Raw genomic sequence first — 18,705 nt, forward strand, 5'->3', positions numbered from 1 at the left:
CAGAGCTACCTTATTTTTTTTTAAAAAAAAAAATCAAACCCAACTTTTAAAGTCCTATTTATGGACTAGGGTGCTTGGCACTGAATGTCCAACTCTGTATAATTTTGAACAAGGTTCATGAGAATATCTCTAAAAGCTTCCACTTGATGTCTTCCCCTTTCAAGTATCTGAACCTGGCTTTGTTGCTCCACTAGATCTTACTGCTTCACTTGCCAGGAATACAGACCATAGTTCCCACAAATATGTCTGTATCTCGATGAGAAATAAATCTTTCCTTAAGTCTTCAAAATATGCCTCCAAGATGGAAATTTCAAATGAGGCTGAGCTGAGCATCATTGATCTTTTTACTTTTCCAGACACAGCAGGAATGCAAGAATTGACCAACTGATTCACAATAATGTCAACAATATTGTAACAATAGTGTAGTCTGCAATGAAATGTTTTCATACTCACAATTAAAGGCAAATGTGTTGCCTATGTGATATGCAACATATGGAAAATGTTACACAACTTATTACTTACTCACTGACCGGGCACAGAGCAGAAATATAAGCTGCTTCTTTTAAATTACAAGGTTAAGCACTTGTTCAAATGATATGTTTACTTATGCAACATATTCGAACATCCTGCTCTTGCCAAAGGTAACAAGAGTAAGTTCTTGATTCAAGGCCCTTGACAGTTTGGCTCAAACAACCAAAGGACATTCTATTTCAATGCACAATATATACCTCTATATCAGTATGCAGGAGTCCATTTATTACTATGGATCAGAATGCAACAGATACAATGGCTGTGATGAGTCAACTCCTGCCCTCTGATGTAAGCAAAAGTTGATACTCTATTAAGGAGTACGATACAGTGGTTAGGGTTTTGAGCTAAGAGTAAATGGGCTGGGTTCAAGTCACCTTCCACCATGGAAGCACAATAGGAACTTACCACCAGTTGTTCTCTTTCAGGCCAACTTTTGCCAAAGAGAGGGAAACTGAGAAGCAACATTTCTAAGTCACCCGGAGCTGTTAAAAGATCGGATGGAAGTCTAATGGGCAAATTCTTCAAAGTTGCAAATCAGGCTAAGATAATATTTAAGATAAAATACATGATATACTGTATATAGTATATTATATATCAGTGGTGGGTTTCAAAAAATTTTCGAACCTACTCTGTGGGTGTGGCCTCCTTTGTGGGAGTGGCTTACTGGCCATGTGACCTGGTGGGAGTGGCTTGCCGGCCATGTGTTTTCTTTCTTTCTTCTTTCTTTCTTTCTTTCTTTCTTTCTTTCTTTCTTTCTTTCTTTCTTTCTTTCTTTCTTTCCTTCCTTCCTTCCTTCCTTCTTCCTTCCTTCCTTCCTTCCTTCCTTCCTTTCTTTCTTTCTTCCTTCCTTCCTTTCTTCTTTCTTTCTTCTTCTTTCTTTCTTTCTTCTTTCTTTCCTTCCTTCCTTCCTTTCTTTCTTTCTCTCTCTCTCTCCTTCCTTTTGTCTCTCTGTCTCTTTTTCCTTTTTTTCTTTCATCTCTCTCTCACTTTTTCTTTCTTTTTTCTTTTTTTCTTTATTTCTTCCTTCCTTCCTTTCTCTTTCTCTCTCTCTCTCTCTCTTTGTGGGTTTCAAAACATTTTGGAACCTCTTCTGTAGGTGTGGCCTGCTTTCTGGTGGAACCTCTTCTAACCGGTTCGGTAGATTTGATGAACCGGTTCTACCGAACTGGTGAGAACTGGTAGGAACCCACCTCTGTTATATATATCTTATATAAAATATAGTATAGTATATATAACGGAAAAAGTTGGCCTGAAAGAAAGCAAGTGGCCTAATATATGTAAACCACTGTTCTTCCCAAAGGAAGCCTATTTCCAAGTAGGGAAGAATACAGAATATTTGGGAGTTGCAATAAAGATCATCAAAGAAGCCTTGTAACAAAGCAAAACTGCCCGGAGTCCTCCGGGATTGGGCGGCCTATAAATTTAATAAATGAAAGGAAAACCTGTAATCTTAGGAGGCATGTACAGTGGGGCAAAAAAGTATTTAGTCAGCCACCAATTGTGCAAGTTCTCCCGCTTAAAAAGATGAGGGAGGCCCGTAATCGACATCATAGGCAGACCTCAACTATGAGAGAAAACAAATCCAGACAATCACATTCTCTGATTTGGAAAGAATTTTTTTTGCAAATTATGGTGGAATAATAAGTATTTGGTCACCTACAAACAAGCAGGATTTCTGGCTCTCACAGACCTGTAATTTCTTCTTTAAGAGGCTCCTCTGTCCTCCACTCATTACCTGTATTAATGGCACCTGTTTGAACTTGTTAGCAGTATAAAAGACACCTGTCCACAAACTCAAACAGTCACACTCCAAACTCCACTCTGGTGAAGGCCAAAGAGCTGTCGAAGGACACCAGAAACAAAATTGCAGACCTGCACCAGGCTGGGAAGACTGAATCTGCAATAGGCAAGAAACTTGGTGTGAAGAAATCAACTGTGGGAGCAATAATTAGAAAATGGAAGACATACAAGACCACTGATAATCTCCCTTGATCTGTGGCTCCACGCAAGATCTCACCCCGTGGGGTCAAAATGATCAGAAGAACGGTGAGCAAAAATCCCAGAACCACATGGGGGGACTTAGTAAATGACCTGCAGAGAGCTGGGACCAACGTAACAAGAGAACCACGTGCCAACGTAGCGAGAGAACCACGTGCCTCCTTTGCATAAGGAATTTTTCGGCTTTTAACCCTTGCTTAACTCTGCTCGAGTGATCATAAAGTCAGACTAAAGGAGGCACATGGTTCTCCCGCCTCCTCCTGCAGAGGGCAATTTTTTAGAGGCTTTTTAAAACAGTTAAGCACTAAGCAGAGTCATCCACTGTGACTCTGGCAGCAACTAGCTCAGCCTTTCTCCTTTTACATTTTTCTTTTCTTTTCATGATGACAGTGGTGGGGCTCTGCCTCCACTGCCTCCCCTGACTGCACTTCACTGATACACACACACACACACACACACACACACACACACACCCCTCTATTCAATAAACAGAATGAAAAAAAGATACTGTGTTCTTTCTATCAAAAGGAGCATTGTCAAGGATGCCTTCAAATGATTTTAAGAAGACTACACTTTTCTAGTTTGGCAAAAAATAAAGATAAAGATCAAAGAATAGCAATTACTTTGTTCTAAACTGTTAGGGATATTGTCTATTCAAGCCTTGATTGTCACTCCTGACAACCACACAAGCTATTTTCTCCCAAAATTCTGAATGTTTCAAAGTCCCAAAGAGGCTTGTCTGCTATTCAAACATTCCGAGGTTCCTTTGTTCTCCCCAAAGGACAATCCAGGCACCACTTCCTTGACATTTTAAACATGAGGAGTTCTGATGTGAAGAATTTAAGAATGTGCAAAATGTTCTGGGCCAAACTTTACTCAGTGTATGCCTAAACACTCAAACTCAGCAGAACAAACTAAGTTGGATTTGCTCAATGCACAGAATGAAAGTGAGGCTGTTTGTCACAGGGCAAATAAGAGGAAATGAAGAAAAATTCAAATTCAGTAGCTGAAGGAGGGAAAAGGGGGCTAGGGCAGTGGGGAAATGGGGAAATATGCTTCTTCCAGAAGTGGGTTCCTACCAGTTCGCACCTATTCGGTAGAACCAGTTCGTCAAATCTACTGAACCGGTTAGAAGAGGTTCCACCAGTGGACCCGGAAAGCAGGCCACACCGACAGAAGAGGTTCCAAAGTTTTTTGAAACCCACCACTGGTCCTTGGATATGATTATTCTACACTGTCATGCTCCTATTTACAAAACTCAGTGCCTCTGTGAAAGGTAAGGATGACTACTGCGTTTGTGGTGCAATCAGAACATTGCGTGTGTTGAAGTTGTTTTAACGCAAACCAAAGATGCCTTTTAAAAAACAAGCTTACATCCTATTCTTATGCATGCCAGGGCTGTGTGCGAGGTCATTTAAGGTGGTTCTGACAAGTGTCGTCGGCATCTTCATATCCGGTCACATGGGCGGCAAGCCACTCCCATCCGGTCACATGGGTGGCAAGCCACTCCCACAAAGGAGGCCACACCCACAGAGTAGGTTCCAACAATTTTTGAAACCCACCACTGGCTTCTCCCCACTGGGGAATATGGCTGAGTAGAAAGGGAGGGAATGGGCAGCTAAGAGAAAAGGCTGTGGTATTATGTGGTAGGAGCTGTGTAAAGGAAATAGCGTGATATCAGCCAATTTTGACTTATTGTCTCCATCTGTACTGTCTTTCAGCATCCTGGGTCTTGTAGCTGGCCCAAAACACTAAAATTTAGTTTTTCTTTCTTTCTTTTAGAGTTAGAAAGAAAACACACTGATGGATGAATTCAATATCCCCTTCCTAATTTTTTTTTCATAGACTTTCATATATAATTTTTATTTTTAATTATTTTTGCTAGGTCTAGCTACATCTTGCTACTTTTCCTTCGGGAATGCAGGGCAACATACATTTATGCCCCTTCCTCCCATTCCCCCCCCCAAAAAAAACAGCATTCCGAAAATCACTTAGTAAACTTCAATGGATTGTGACGGACTTGAACATGGGTTTTTCTGATGTCTGTCCAATTACCCCAACCACAAACCAAGGTGGGACTCGGTTTTCTTCTTGGATCTTGGTTTGCTACAATTATATATTACTTTTTAAAAATAGCATACTCTGAGGAAGTAATAATCCGTTGTAGGGGTAAAATACATATATAGTTTTTCTCAACACATTTAGCAATAGCAATAGCAATAACAGTTAGACTTATATCCCGCTTCATAGGGCTTTCAGCCCTCTCTAAGCAGTTTACAGAGTCAGCATATTGCTGAATCTGGGTCCTCATTTCACCCACCTCGGAAGGATGGAAGGCTGAGTCAACCCTGAGCCGGTGAGATTTGAACAGCCGAACTGCAGAACTAGCAGTCAGCTGAAGTAGCCTGCAGTGCTGCATTTAACCACTGCGCCACTCCAGGATAGAATGTAGAGTTGCTGAAATCAGCATAAGACAAATTGTTTCAGTATTTGATTATTCTTAACAAAACAAAAAAATGGCTATGCGAAATGTGTTTGTATTACTGAAAACCAACAAATTCCACTTCAAAAAGTGGATAAGAGTTTACAAACATTCTTAAATCAGTAATAAATCCAGAAAGCAACTGGTTCAAGTCTCCAAAGATACAGGATCATACAGGAAACCACAACAATGAAGGCCCATTTTGGTCAATATGTCCTCAAAAGATGGTAGAATGAACAAAGTTATGACAACTTGTTTTTTCTGCTGTAATAAATTAGAATCAATATACTGTCCAAAGAATAAGCCTAAAAATTATGAAGCTGTGTCTTCCATATTGCATTATTAGCACTGATTATATATTTTTATACTGTTCTCCTTCCAATACAATACATATATTTGTCTCCTCCCAATTTGACGCAACTTTCTCCATCAAATATTTATACAAATTATTTTATATTAATAAGTGTCTAAATATATATTTTATGTTTGTTAATCCAAACTACATTGCAAGTTTCATGCTTCTCCTGTTCCATGTACAAGGCCCACAAATAAACACTTTGTACAAGTAATGTGGTCAGATTTAATATATTTTGAAGGGAAAGTCTCCCACTGCCACATATTCACTTTGTTTCATGAGTTAAACCTCAGAGAAGAAGGTCATTAAAGAGCAAATAGCTCAGCTTAGCAAACATGAACTGTCAGATTTGTAGTCTGAAGATTGATAGCGCCACCTAATAAGATTCTGTGCACACAATTCTTTAAAAATGTACAGTTGCAGTTGAAGCCTGCAAATTATACACACAGACACACACAAAATATATATCTATATCTATATCTATATCATCTATATCTATATCTATATCTATCTATCTATCTATCTATCTATCTATCTATCTATCTATCTATCTATCTATCTATCTATCTATCTATCCATCTATCCATCCATCCATCCATCCATCCATCCATCTATCTATCTATATATATATATATTTGTTATATTTATGCTGATAAATAAATAAAGGGAGACTAGTATAGATCTATTTCAAGCTATTTAGCTCTCATCAGCTAGCCACACCCTTACTGGGAATCGAACCTGTGCTCTATTGCCTCTAAGGCAGATGTGTTAACCATTGAGCTACAGGGCTCGGCTCCTTATCATATATATATATTGTATATATATATACTATATATATATATATATATATATATATATATATATATATATATATATATATATATATATATATATATATATATATATATATATATATATATATATATATATTGTATTTGTGCTGATAAATAAATAAAGGGACACTAGTATAGATCTATTTCAAGCTATTTAGCTCTCATCAGCTAGCCATACCCTTACTGGGATTCGAACCTGGGCTGTATTACATATTAATCAGATGTGTTAACCACTAAGCCACAAGGTTCTCCTCCTTTATCAGCTGAGCCAGGGAAATAGGTATGTATTTAGTGTCACAACCCCTGGTATGCCCAAATATGGGAGGAAGCCTACTGCTTCCTTTCTCTGTCTTATCGGCTCGTCACAAGAGACCATCCAGACAGAAACCCAATATTTTTACTGTTGCCTTTGTTACATTTGTGTTGTATTTGTGCTGATAAATATATATATATATATTTCTGGCATCTTAATCTCTAAAATGAGATTATACAGTATTGTATAATTTATGGTATCAAACATTGATGAATAACATTCAATTGAATAAGAAGGTAAGAGAGTATATACATTCATTCAGAATCACTAATACAGGCCAGTAGTCGTCAAATGAAAAACATCTAACCTTTAATATATTGTGCAATGTTGAAGACACTTATGCCTGGCTCAGGTCCTTTTAAACCATGTGTCAGTAAGAATCATATAACACTGTGCTTTTAAGATTTACAGAGACAAACACTTCATCCTGTTACAAGAGCTAAAAAACAGATGGGACTGTCTTGACTCACTTCATTAAGCACTGGGCACATTGAGTTACAGCAAAGTATTGGTACAGATTGAGCAATAAAATAAAAGGAATATATGTATCAAGAAACCTCTGACTGGCGCAGTGAGAAAGCAGAAAGGAAGAAAAGAAGAATTTTTTAAAAAAACACACAAACACCTAATTTAGACAGCTTCATTTATGACACGGTAATGTAGAAAGTCAACTAATTGGGGTAACCAAATAAAACGATATAAGCTACCAAAATGGAAATTCTAATAGAAATATGCACAGACCACAGAAATTTAGTTTGGGACCCAATTAGATAGTTTGCACAGTTGCCAATTTGAATGGTCTGTGGGCAGAAAAAGAGGATATAAATTGGAATAATAAATGCCCCATTTCAAGTTGGATAGTTATTACCCACTTAAAACAAGATTCAAGCCTCCCCTTAATGAAAATGAGAAAATCATGAAAAGTTGCAATGTCAAAAAAATAGAATAATATTTTAAGATACAGTAAGTACTTCCGAGGATACGAAAACCATCAAATTGACAGAAACAAATGCAGGAGGAGTTTTGGAATCAAGCTTCTATGGGTTCTGATTTTTTTTATTTTAGAAAATTGTCTGAACTGTTGCTTAGTTTGAGAAATAATTAGATGAACTGTCTATGAATAGCTGTCCCACTTGTGGAGATGAGTCCTATTATATTTCATACAAATTCTGAGATAAAGCTAGTATTTGAAAGGACAAAATATTTAATTAAACCATTTTCTCTCCCACAAACACTGTTTAACCGAATATTTCAATGTAAGTTGCACAAATTGGTTCATTTGGGTAAGAAATCTGTAAATTACAAAATAATAGGAGCAGAGAACTTGGGATATTTTTTTAACACAATTAAATTATATTTGTTGGGAAGCCAATGGTTTAAGAAAGCATTTTGATTTTAGCATGGTTCTTAACAACATAATAGTGTTCATCTTAGCAATTATTATGATTTGGTGAAAATCATTTAGAAATTTTCTATAGCCATTTGAAATAAGGACTTCATCAAGTCTCTATGATTTGGAAGGAAACGTTGCCAGTGATGAGAAGATCAACCTGTCAATCAACTGGCTCAATTTCTCTATGAATAGCAATAGCAATAGCAGTTAGACTTATATACCGCTTCATAGGGCTTTCAGCCGAATCAGCATATCGCCCCTAACAACAATCCGGGTCCTCATTTCACCCACCTCGGAAGGATGGAAGGCTGAGTCAACCTTGAGCCAGTGAGATTTGAACCGCCGAACTGCAGATAACAGTCAGCTGAAGTGGCCTGCAGTACTGCACCCTAACCACTGCGCCATCTCTAGGCTCCATATGAAAATTTGAAGAGAGTATTGTACTTTTTGCAAACATAGTTTTTGCATGGATCTAACCCTTAGAAGCTTTCTCAGTTCAATTTGAGGAATTTGATGTACCACTACATATTCAGTCCAAATTTCCTTCATTTTGAAGCTTTAGCACAACCCTTTATATATTGTTTTCTGCATTGATCTGAGTAACAAAATAATTAAAGGCCATTCCGATTGGTGGCAAATTTCTGATACTTGAAAGGTCTGAAGTCCTGTCACTCTATGCTTTCCTAAAAGGCAAAAAACGAATGACTTCTGATCTTTAAAAGAAAGCAAAGCAAACTCGACTGAACATATTGTATTCCTGATACTAAGGCAGAGAGATCAGGAAGTTGTTAAGAAGCATAGGAAGAAGGGGGTTCCACCACAAAACCACGGATGACAAAATCGCGCTCGACGAAAGCGCGTACGTGACATCATCACAGCATGACGAAAACATCGCGCTGTGATCGATAAATGTAAAAATAAAGCGAAAATCTTACCCTAACCCCCCCAAACCTAACCCTAAAGCTAACCCTAAAGCTAACCCTTAACCTAACCCTAAATCTAACCCTAAACCTAACCCTTAACCTAACCCTAAACCTAACGCTAACCCTTAACCTAACGCTAAACGTAACCCTAACGCTCTAAACCTAACCCTAACCCTTAACCTAACCCTAACCCTAAACCTAACCCTTACCTTTATGTGAATCGGCTTGCTTTAATTTTATTTTTATTTCAATTTTTAATTTTTTTCGTCGCGCTGTGATGACGTCAAATGCGCGCTTTTGTCGAGCGCGCTTTTGTGGACCGCGGTTTTGACGGGTCACGGAAGAAGGGTACAGTGCAATATATTCCAAATGCAATTCAACTTGTTCCAAGCATTTTCAAATATCTAACATTTTTTTTAACATAAATACTAACCTAATGGGGTCACTCATGCCACATTTATTAGAATATGGTGTGGGATTTTATTCTTTTTGATCCATCCATTAAAAAAACCAAGAAGTTGAGCAGAAAACTGTGCCCTTGATGAGGGCTCTGCCTCATTCTTTATGAACATAAAGGATGTGCCTTTGCAATAAATTTCTGACTCATTAAAAGTGTGAAATGCAATAACGCCAAACAAGACACATCATTAAAACTGACAAAACCATAAATCTCATGCCTGTTATATCTCGTGTGCTCTGAATTATTGTGAGATGAAGTTGAGTGTTTATTAATAGCACACACCAAACTTTACAACAAAAAAATGTTTCCCTGGAAATACATCAATCGGCATGTTTAGATGTTGGGCTAAAACCTTTAGACCAATTGTGTTAGCTCATTCCTTCTATACCGAGGGAACACTGTGACACAGATTCCATATAGAGGATTTAACAGAAGTCTAAAACCAGGTTTCTCAGTTTCAAAACAAATTGTGTTATCTGGCTTATACTAATGCTATTTTTTAGGAACTAAAGAGCAAATAAAACTACAGTAACCAACTATTATTAATATCACCTCAGAATGCTAGTAAAGAAGGCATTAATACTGTTACAGGTTCCAATTCCAGAGAAAATCCATCTCCAAAACTTCCTTTCCCATAGTACAATTAAACACATAAATACGAAGTTAATAACCCTCATTTCCTATGATAGATTTTTATGGGCGTGAATCAGAGCAAAGTACACAGAAACCTAGAGCAAACCAGTATTCAAATGGCACGATTGTTCAAAGTCTGGATCCGAGGGAATTGTGTATTCTTTTATTAGATGGATTAAATTGTAAAGTAACCTACAAACTGGGGAAATCAATAAAAGTACACAGAACCAAATTAGAAGTTTTCTTACCGCTAGAACTCAATATTAGCTATATAGCAGATCCTTATTTGCACAATTCCTATTCTGACATGGAGTTCTGGAATAAAACAGTAATACTGTTTGGATTACATTAAAAGGCAATCGGGAATTCAGAGAGCAAGAGAGTCACAACCAGAAATTAAGATGTAAGAGAATTCAAACAAGGAAAAGAAATGGTGGCGGAAGTGGCTTGGGGAGAAAAACAGAGTTGCCATTTGCCCCTTTGAAATAAGTCTTGGGTGAATTTTAATTCAGAACAGAATCACGGAATTGAAGGTACCTTTGGGGTCATCTAGTCTAACCCACTGCTTAAGCCTGTACCAGAGGTGGGTTCCTACCAGTTCGCACCTATTCGGTAGAACCGGTTCGTCAAATCTACCAAACCGGTTAGAAGAGGTTCCACCAGTGGACCCGGAAAGCAGGCCATGCCTACAGAAGAGGTTCCAACAATTTTTTGAAACCCACCACTGCCACACACACACACACACACACACACACACACACACACACACAGAGAGAGAGAGACTGACTGACACAGAGTGAGAAAGAGAAAGAAAGAAAGAAAGAAAGAAAGAAAGAAAGAAAGAAGAAAGAAAAAGAGTGAGAGTGAGATGAAAGAAAAAAAGAAAAAAGGGACAGAGAGACAAAAGGAAGGCAAGAGAGAGAGGGAGAGAGACAGACAGACAGACAGACAGAGAAAGAAAACACATGGCCGGCAAGCCACTCCCACAAAGGAGGCCACACCCACAGAGTAGGTTCCAAATTTTTTTTGAAACCCACCACTGACCTGTACCATTTCTGACACGTGGCTGCCCAGGCTCATTTCAATCAACAACCACAACTACAAGCAGAATACTTTATAAGCTCTGGGAATTTTTTTTTAATGGGAGATGGTAGATAAAACATATATCTTGCTATTATCACCAGTGGCTATGTAGGAACTACTAGCAAACTACACACGCCTTTGTAACTGGAGCTACTGTATCTTAAAGGCGGTCTTGTTTGAGTCAAGCTTGACTCAGCAACTTCAGGAACAAGTCTGGGTTGTTTCCTTGTCAACAAGATTTAAGTGGTTTGCCATTTGCCTTATTCTGAAACGTTTTCTTCCAACTCCCCAGTTTAGCCTTCTTCAGATGCAACTATTAATCTCTCGTGAAAGTTCTAATCAGATCTGGCCCTGTTTAGCTGCTTAAGATCAGTTAAGGTTGGTTAGATGCTGCTGCTAGGCAGCCACAAATTAAACGGAGGGTTTTTCACAGCACAATAAACACCGAACGCATTTAAATCCTTCCTATGTTTACTAATGACATGGTTCACAGAATTAAAAAAAAAAGCAACTGGTTATAGCACCAGTCTTCTAAATGTGAACAGATTCCCCAAATTGGGAACAATTACATAAGCACAGTGTGGTAATTTTTTTTAACAGATTAATGCTTTGTGGTTCTCTTTCAAGAATGATAAATGACTGCAACATAAAAGTAATATATCAGATTTTTTTTTAAATTTAATGCGATAGGATGGTTTTTCTGTTTTGCTTCTCACTGATAGTTGATTTCGTAACACAACAGAGAACTTTTAGTCACCAAATAAACAGTAGCCATTGCACATTAGACGAATAACTTGAACAATATTCATTTTAGAAAACTTTAAACAACAAATTATATACAGGCGTTAGGTTACTTTGAGGCATTTCAGATTCCATGGGAATCTGTTTTCCTGGATTCTACAATCCAAGAATTACCGGTAGTTGCAGAATGAGTCCTGATTGGTGATTTTTCACCCAAACATTGTTCATTGCAACAGGTTCATTTAGACCAGAGGAAGAAGGGATTATTGTTAAGCGTAGCTCCTGTTCAGGATACAAGTACCCTCACTGACTGATTTTTTTTTTAAAAAAAAGCACTTCCAAATCTATCAGATCCTTTCTATGGTTCACCCATACTACTATGCAGATGTCTCAAGTTAAACAGATTATTCTTTTAAAATGTATCTTGGCTGGTTTTCAATTCCATTCATTTCTCCCTTTCTCAATATTTGCATATTACAAAACCGGGTTTTTATAAATGATGAAGTCAGAAAGCTAGATTTAAAAAAAAAAATATGTTCAGGTATTCTGAGTGTCCACACAAAGAAGATGAAATCAAATTACAGTCATGTTAGCCCCACTACGAAGTAAACTTATCAAAAATGATTTTAAACATGCATTAAGGAATGTGATCTAGTACTCTATTTGTAGGATTGAGGTATGAGGTCAAACCATTAAGCATTTCTAGATTTGCTCCAAAGTTGTTAGCCATTATACTTTCTAAACAGGTGAAGGTTAAAAGCACGTATGGACTAAACAAGTGATGACCCATCTTTATTTTAAGATTAAACAAATGCTGTTCTAAGCATTTATGTAATGTTGGTTGGTGTAATGAGCATTAGGGGGTTCTGAGTTGCAGAATCTGTATGACAGACTCATCCCTGGAACAATTTGAAGCAACAAGCCGAGAGCACATCTAAAACACATGCAGAGTGTCTTTCTCACCACCATACAAACAATCAGTGACACAGCCAATCTTCCAGATCAGGACACGTGACTTACTAGTCAAGCCTGACCCAGGGAAATTGGCTTGTAAAAAAAAAAATAACGATGCCCAAAAGATGTGGGTTATCTCTACATTTCAAAAGGCAGCGCCCCCCCTTGCAATAAACAACCGCCACTCACTGTAAATTAAAATTAGTGATCTTCCAGCTGATGTCAATTTAAGTGACATTCCCCCCCCCTCAGGTATGAACAGCTGAAATGTTAAAAAAACAAGAATAACATTTTAAAGATACAATAAGTACTTCTGAGGCTATGAAAACCATCAAACTGACAGAAGCAAATGCAGGGGTCGTTTTTGAATCAAGCTTCTCTGGGCTCTGCCTTTTAATTTTAGAAAAGTCTTTTTCTCTAAGGCAAAAAAGGGGAACGGGGAGAAAAGTGAATTCGGCGCTGCTGCCTCCCTTTCAAAGCAGGCGAATTCATCTGCAAGGGTTCAGGGTTTTTTTTGGGGGGGGGGTAAGAAAAAAAGGAAAGGAATGCATTAGCCGCTTTTAATATTTCATCGTTCTCCCTCTCCAATTCTGATTTTTCCCCCCCCCAAAAAAATTAAAGTCCCAAACGTTTTCCCGAAGGATCCGCTGAGCGGAGTTCCAGCTCAGCCTTGTAAGGTCTTTTTGGCAGGAGAGGCGAGGGGAACTTCAGCGACGCGGCATTCAGACACGCACTCCCTTTACACGTGGACTTCACTCCCCAAGACCTAACAGCGTTCGAAGCACTCAGCCCGGAGACCCCAGGACGGGCATCCTTAAAGCCCCAAAGCCCCCCAATGTTAACCCCCCCCCAGCTTCCCCTCCTTTGATTTCTCTGCCTGCCCAAACCAAAATCCCTCCTTTCCATTGGGTTTACCTCCTCGGGAGCCACGGGAAGACGCGCGTCTTCTTCTACAGGGCTCGGGGAGCGTCGGCGGCAGGTCCCGGAGCTGGCCGGAGGGCGGGGGGCTGAAAAACCAGGTCGCTCCCCCGCTCGCTTCACCCCGCCGTGCGGAGAAGGCTGGAGGCTGCGGTAGCGTCTGCCCCACATCAACGCATCACACCAGCACCACCAGCACCACCAGCAGCCTCATGATTCATTGAGTCGGTCCCTGGGACCAGGACCGGCGGGGAAGGAGAGAGGAGCGGAGCGGGTGGGGGTGGGTGGGGGGTGCTTGGAGGAACGCCAGCCGGGCCGGCCTCCCCCCCCCTCTCCCCGCTGGCTGCAACTCCCGAGCGCGGAGTTCAGGGAAGGATGCATGGCTCCTTTCCGAGCCCCCCCAACGCCACCAGCACCTGGGCAAAGGAGGGAGGGAGGGGGAGAAGAGCCACCGGGGGGGGGGAGAAAACCCCGTCCGTCTACATGCCAAAGAGGGCGACTCTCCGCTCTTCTCTCCCTCCCCCCCTTCTCCTCCCTCCCACGGGCGGGGCTGGCCAAGGAGGGGGCGGAGCTTGGGGGAAACAGGTGACTCCGCTCGAGCTGGAAGGCGGGCAGGTAGAGGCGTCCGCTCCTGCCCTCCTCGCCTCCGTTTCGGGAAGCGTCCCCGGACAACGCCCGAGGAGGAGGAGAAGAAGGGAGGGGAGGGGAGGGGAGGAAGGAAGGAAGGGAAGGGCACGGACGGCGCCTCGGCTCCTTGCACGCGAGGCGCCCGTTTGCCCACCTGGGGTGGATGAGTGGGAGGGTCTCCCCGGTTTACCCCAAACGGGGACCCGGCAGAGGGGACCAAATAAGGATCCAAAGGGCGGCTCTGCGCCTGCCAAGGGGGAGGGGGCGTCCTTTGGGGAAGAGCCGAGGGGTTTGCAAAGGAGGAGGGGTTGGTTGGAAGAGCCGGGGGGGGAGGAAGGGGGGAGAAGCCTAGGGGGGGGGTTGGTGGTGGAGAGGAAGAGCTCTTAACGTGCGCAGCAGCCTTTGGGCACCAAAGCCAACTCACCTCGGGGCGTCGGAAGTCGGTCCAGCTCCCCTCCGTTTTCCCTGGGGTCGTGGGTTTGGCTCCTGGGGGGGCGGCAGGCGAAAAACAAACCGAGGAACGTTTCCAGGGATGGAGGTGGGGGGGTTGCCGGGTGCCTAAAAGAGCATCCTTGGGTCTTTCCACGGCCGCCTCCTCTCTTTTTTTGCCGTGTCTCTCGGGAAGAAACGCTGCTCCGGTTCCAGCGTCGAGCGAATATTCAGCGTTCGAGCCTCAATTCCGCGTCGTTGCGCGATCCCGATCAAAGCAGCCTTTGGCTTACACAATCCGTGGATCGGAGTTTCCAAAAGGAGGCTTTCTTAAAAAAACCAAAAACGAGATCTCATTTCCTTGTTCCGAGAACAAGCCGGTAGGTGGATAAAAAAGTTAAGCCGCCTTTTCAGCCCTGCTAAGCTGCCAAGTGGCTTCATGTGACCCACAAGGATAGGGATCCCCCCGCCCGCCGTCCCTTGGAAACGATGCATTCTAGGATTCCCCCCCCCCCTTCTTCAGCCTACAGCTGGGGTCTGATTCTGCCTAACTCCCCCCCCTCTCGCGCCCCCCCTTTTGAGATCAGACAAAATCCGCTTTTGGAGGCTGTCATCCAGCTATGCTGTTAAGTGGTGAAGGACAAAAATGGGGGAAAGGAGAGGTTTACTAGACAGTCCTTGCCTTTCTTGGTAGGTAGGGAATGAATCAGGTAATGAACCCTTGTGATTCTGTCAAGTTTCTTCCAGGTGCGAGGAATTAAGACCTTCCTCTGATCTTAAGCTGGGCTTTAGAAGTATAAGAAAGGGCCTTGCTATTTTCTAAAATATTTCCCCAAAATTGAGCATGAGAGAGAGAGAGAGAGAGAGAGAGAGAGAGGGAGGGAGAGAGAGAGAGGGGGGGGAGGGAGGGAGGGAGGGAGGGAAAGAAAAAAGAGAGAGAGAGGGAGGGAGGGAAGGAGAGAGAGAGAGAGAAAGAGAAAGGAATACCCATCTGGTATTTCTACCATTTGCCCTAAGAATTCCATTTGTTGCATCCAATCCATCTTTTGTTTACCTGTGAGAAAAGATGCTGTTACCTTTCAGTCCAGCCTTGGGGAAACTGAATAATGGCTTTTTATTTATTTTTTAGTCTTCTGTAAGTTCTTAGATTTCTGGTGTGGCATTAATAAGGGTAATTTTCTTGGTCTGCAAAACCACTTTGATAGTTTTAAATCAGCATTCTCTTACAAAATGAACTACCTCTGAATGCACAAGTGCTAAGCCAGTGTTTCTCACGTTACGTTATGCAAAAACAGATTGGTTTGGTTTGGTTTATTAAATTTATATGCCGCCCTTCTCCCAAGGACTCAGGGCGGCGTACAACATTAAAAGAAACACATTCTACAAAAGTTAAAAAGAAATTATATAGGATATCCCCAAACCCAAATAAAATTAACAATGACACATTTTTTTAAAAGAATTCAAATTAAAATTAACAATAATCAATACTTCGATTTGTTTTGTTCAGGCCAGGCTGGCTTGCTGGAAAAGCCAACCTTTTAGGGCGCGCCGGAAGGACCGGAGGTCGGGGATTATGCGAAGCTCCGGGGGGCAGCTCATTCCAGAGGGAAGGGGCTCCAGCAGAGAAGGCTCTCCCCCTGGGGGTGGCTAGCCGACACCGTCTGGCCGACGGCACCCTGAGGAGGCCAACTCTGTGGGATCGCACTGGACGGTGGGAGGCTACCGGTGGCAGTAGGTGGTCTCACAGGTACCCTGGGCCTAAGCCATGGAGCGCTTTAAAGGTCATAATTAGTACCTTGAATTGCACCCGGAAGACAACCGACAACCAGTGCAGGCCGCCTAAAAGGGGTGTTACGTGGGAGCAATAGCAATAGCAGTTCGACTTATATACCGCTTCATAGGTCTCTCAGCCCTCTCTAAGCGGTTTACAGAGTCAGCATATTGCCCCCAACAACAATCCGGGTTCTCATTTTACCCACCTCGGAAGGATGGAAGGCTGAGTCAACCTTAAGCCTTGGATGGATAGATAATAGATAAGATAGATATAGAAGATAGATAGATAGATGATAGATAGATAGATAGATAGATAGATAGATAGATAGATAGATAGATGATAGATGATAGATAGCAATAGCAATAGCAATAGCAGTTAGACTTATATACCGCTTCATAGGCCTTTCAGCCCTCTCTAAGCGGTTTACAGAGTCAGCGTATTGCCCCCAACAATCCGGGTCCTCATTTCACCCACCTCGGAAGGATGGAAGGCTGAGTCAACCTTGAGCCGGTGAGATTAGAACCGCTGAACTGCAGATAGCATTCAGCTGAAGTAGCCTGCAGTGCTGCATTTAACCACTGCGCCACCTCGGCTCTCGAGCACCCCATGATAACCCACGCGGCCGCATTCTGGACCAGTTGAAGCCTCCGGATGCTCTTCAAGGACAGCCCCATGTAGAGAGCGTTACAGTAGTCCAGGCGAGAAAGGACGAGGGCGTGAGTGACTGTGCACAGAGCATCCCGATCCAGGAAGGGGCGCAACTGACGTACCAGGCGAACCTGGTAAAAGCCCCCCCCCCCTGGTCACGGCCATCAGGTGTTCTTCTAAACTAAGCCGCGTATCCAGGAGGACGCCCAGATTGCGGGCCCTCTCTGAGGGGGCTAAAATTTCTCCCCCTATCATCAAAGATGGAACAAGATGCACAAATCGGGATGACAGGAACCACAGCCACTCCGTCTTGGAGGGAGTGAGCTTGAACCTGTTCCTCCCCATCCAGATCCGCACCATGGCACGACAAAACCGCGGTCCACTAAAGCGCGCCCGATTAAAGCGCGTACCTGACGTCATCAGCAGCGCGACAAATAAAATTAAAAATAAATTAAATTAAAATAAAATTAAAGCAAGCCGATTCACATAAAGGTAAGGGTTAGGTTTAGGGTTAGGGTTAGGTTAAGGGTTAGCGTTAGGTTTAGCGTTAGGTTAAGGGTTAGGTTTAGGGTTAGGTTTAGGGTTAGGTTAAGGGTTAGGCTTAGGGTTAGGTTTAGGGTTAGGTTTGGGGGGGTTAGGTTTAGATTTACGGGTTAAATTTAAGTTTACCGCTCACAGCGTGCTGTTTTCGTCACGCTGTGATGATGTCACGTACGCACTTTCGTCAAGCACGCTTTAGTCTACCACGGTTTTGTGGTGGAACCGATCCGCACAGCCTCCAGGCATCGGGACATCACGTCGAGGGCATCGTTTGGGTGGTTTGGGGTAGAGATGAAAAGTTGGGTATCAACAGCCTATTGATGAGATTGCTAGTCTCTTGTCTAATCATACAATTCTCTTCTTTGAGAAATAAACTCTCTGTAGAATAATAATGTCACCATCTTTCATGCCCAGGTTATGTGCATTTAATGGGATTTAGGACTTTAAAGGGCAAAAGGCCCCCTTTTAAAGGAAAAAAAAACTTTATTGCAGCATAAAAGTGCATTTCTTTGGTAACCTAACCTCTGTTATAAAGACTCTTATTTAGATGAGAACAAATCAAAAATTAAAACCAATTTTAAGTTTCTTCTTTCGGAGAACTTGGAGGTTTTCGCCTATTAGATCACATTCAAAAGCTATTTATACAGCTATGGAAAAACAGTCTAAAAAAGGAGATACAGAACCAGGAAAATAACTTCAGGAAATTTGCTTTATGCTGCCTGAACAAACTGAAATAAAGTGGTAGATTTTTTCCCTTGTCTGTCCAGAAATAAATCACACTTCGTTTTTTTGGGGGGGGGAGACTTCCTTTCCAAAAGTGGACTTAGAACTTCTGTTTCTCAAATGATGGAAACAAAACATTTGGATAAATAAAACTTTCCTGGTTGATACCTATAAGTTAAGAATGTTTTGCTGGCAGGCTTTTGATTTAATGCCTTATAAGGAATGCCATCCATCACTTGCGAACAAATTAGATGAAAGCCATCTCCTCCAACTACAAATTCCACCATGAAAGAAATTTCCTATCAGAACAATGGCAGGATGCCACCAATTACATTTAGTTATTATCA

The 18,705-nt window shown here is 41.7% G+C and overlaps 1 protein-coding gene across 2 annotated transcripts in view; it reads right to left on the reverse strand.

Annotated features, from left to right (window-relative positions):
• HS3ST1 (heparan sulfate-glucosamine 3-sulfotransferase 1) overlaps nucleotides 1-14,797 on the reverse strand; it is a 75,767-nt gene extending 60,970 nt beyond the window's left edge. The window contains exon 1 of one of the 2 annotated variants that reach the window (XM_014067465.2): nucleotides 14,669-14,797. The gene's annotated coding sequence lies outside the window, so the exon portion shown is untranslated. Of the gene's footprint in view, nucleotides 1-13,614; nucleotides 14,043-14,668 lie in introns of those variants that run through there. The other variant, XM_014067464.2, reaches the window with a different exon arrangement.
• Between the last annotated feature and the right edge of the window lie 3,908 nt (nucleotides 14,798-18,705).

The sequence above is a fragment of the Thamnophis sirtalis genome, unplaced genomic scaffold (genome assembly GCF_051295495.1).
Source record: "Thamnophis sirtalis isolate CommonGarterSnake01/CBP01778 unplaced genomic scaffold, rThaSir2_p1.2 scaffold_15, whole genome shotgun sequence".
Classification (NCBI taxonomy): Eukaryota; Metazoa; Chordata; class Lepidosauria; order Squamata; family Natricidae; genus Thamnophis; species Thamnophis sirtalis.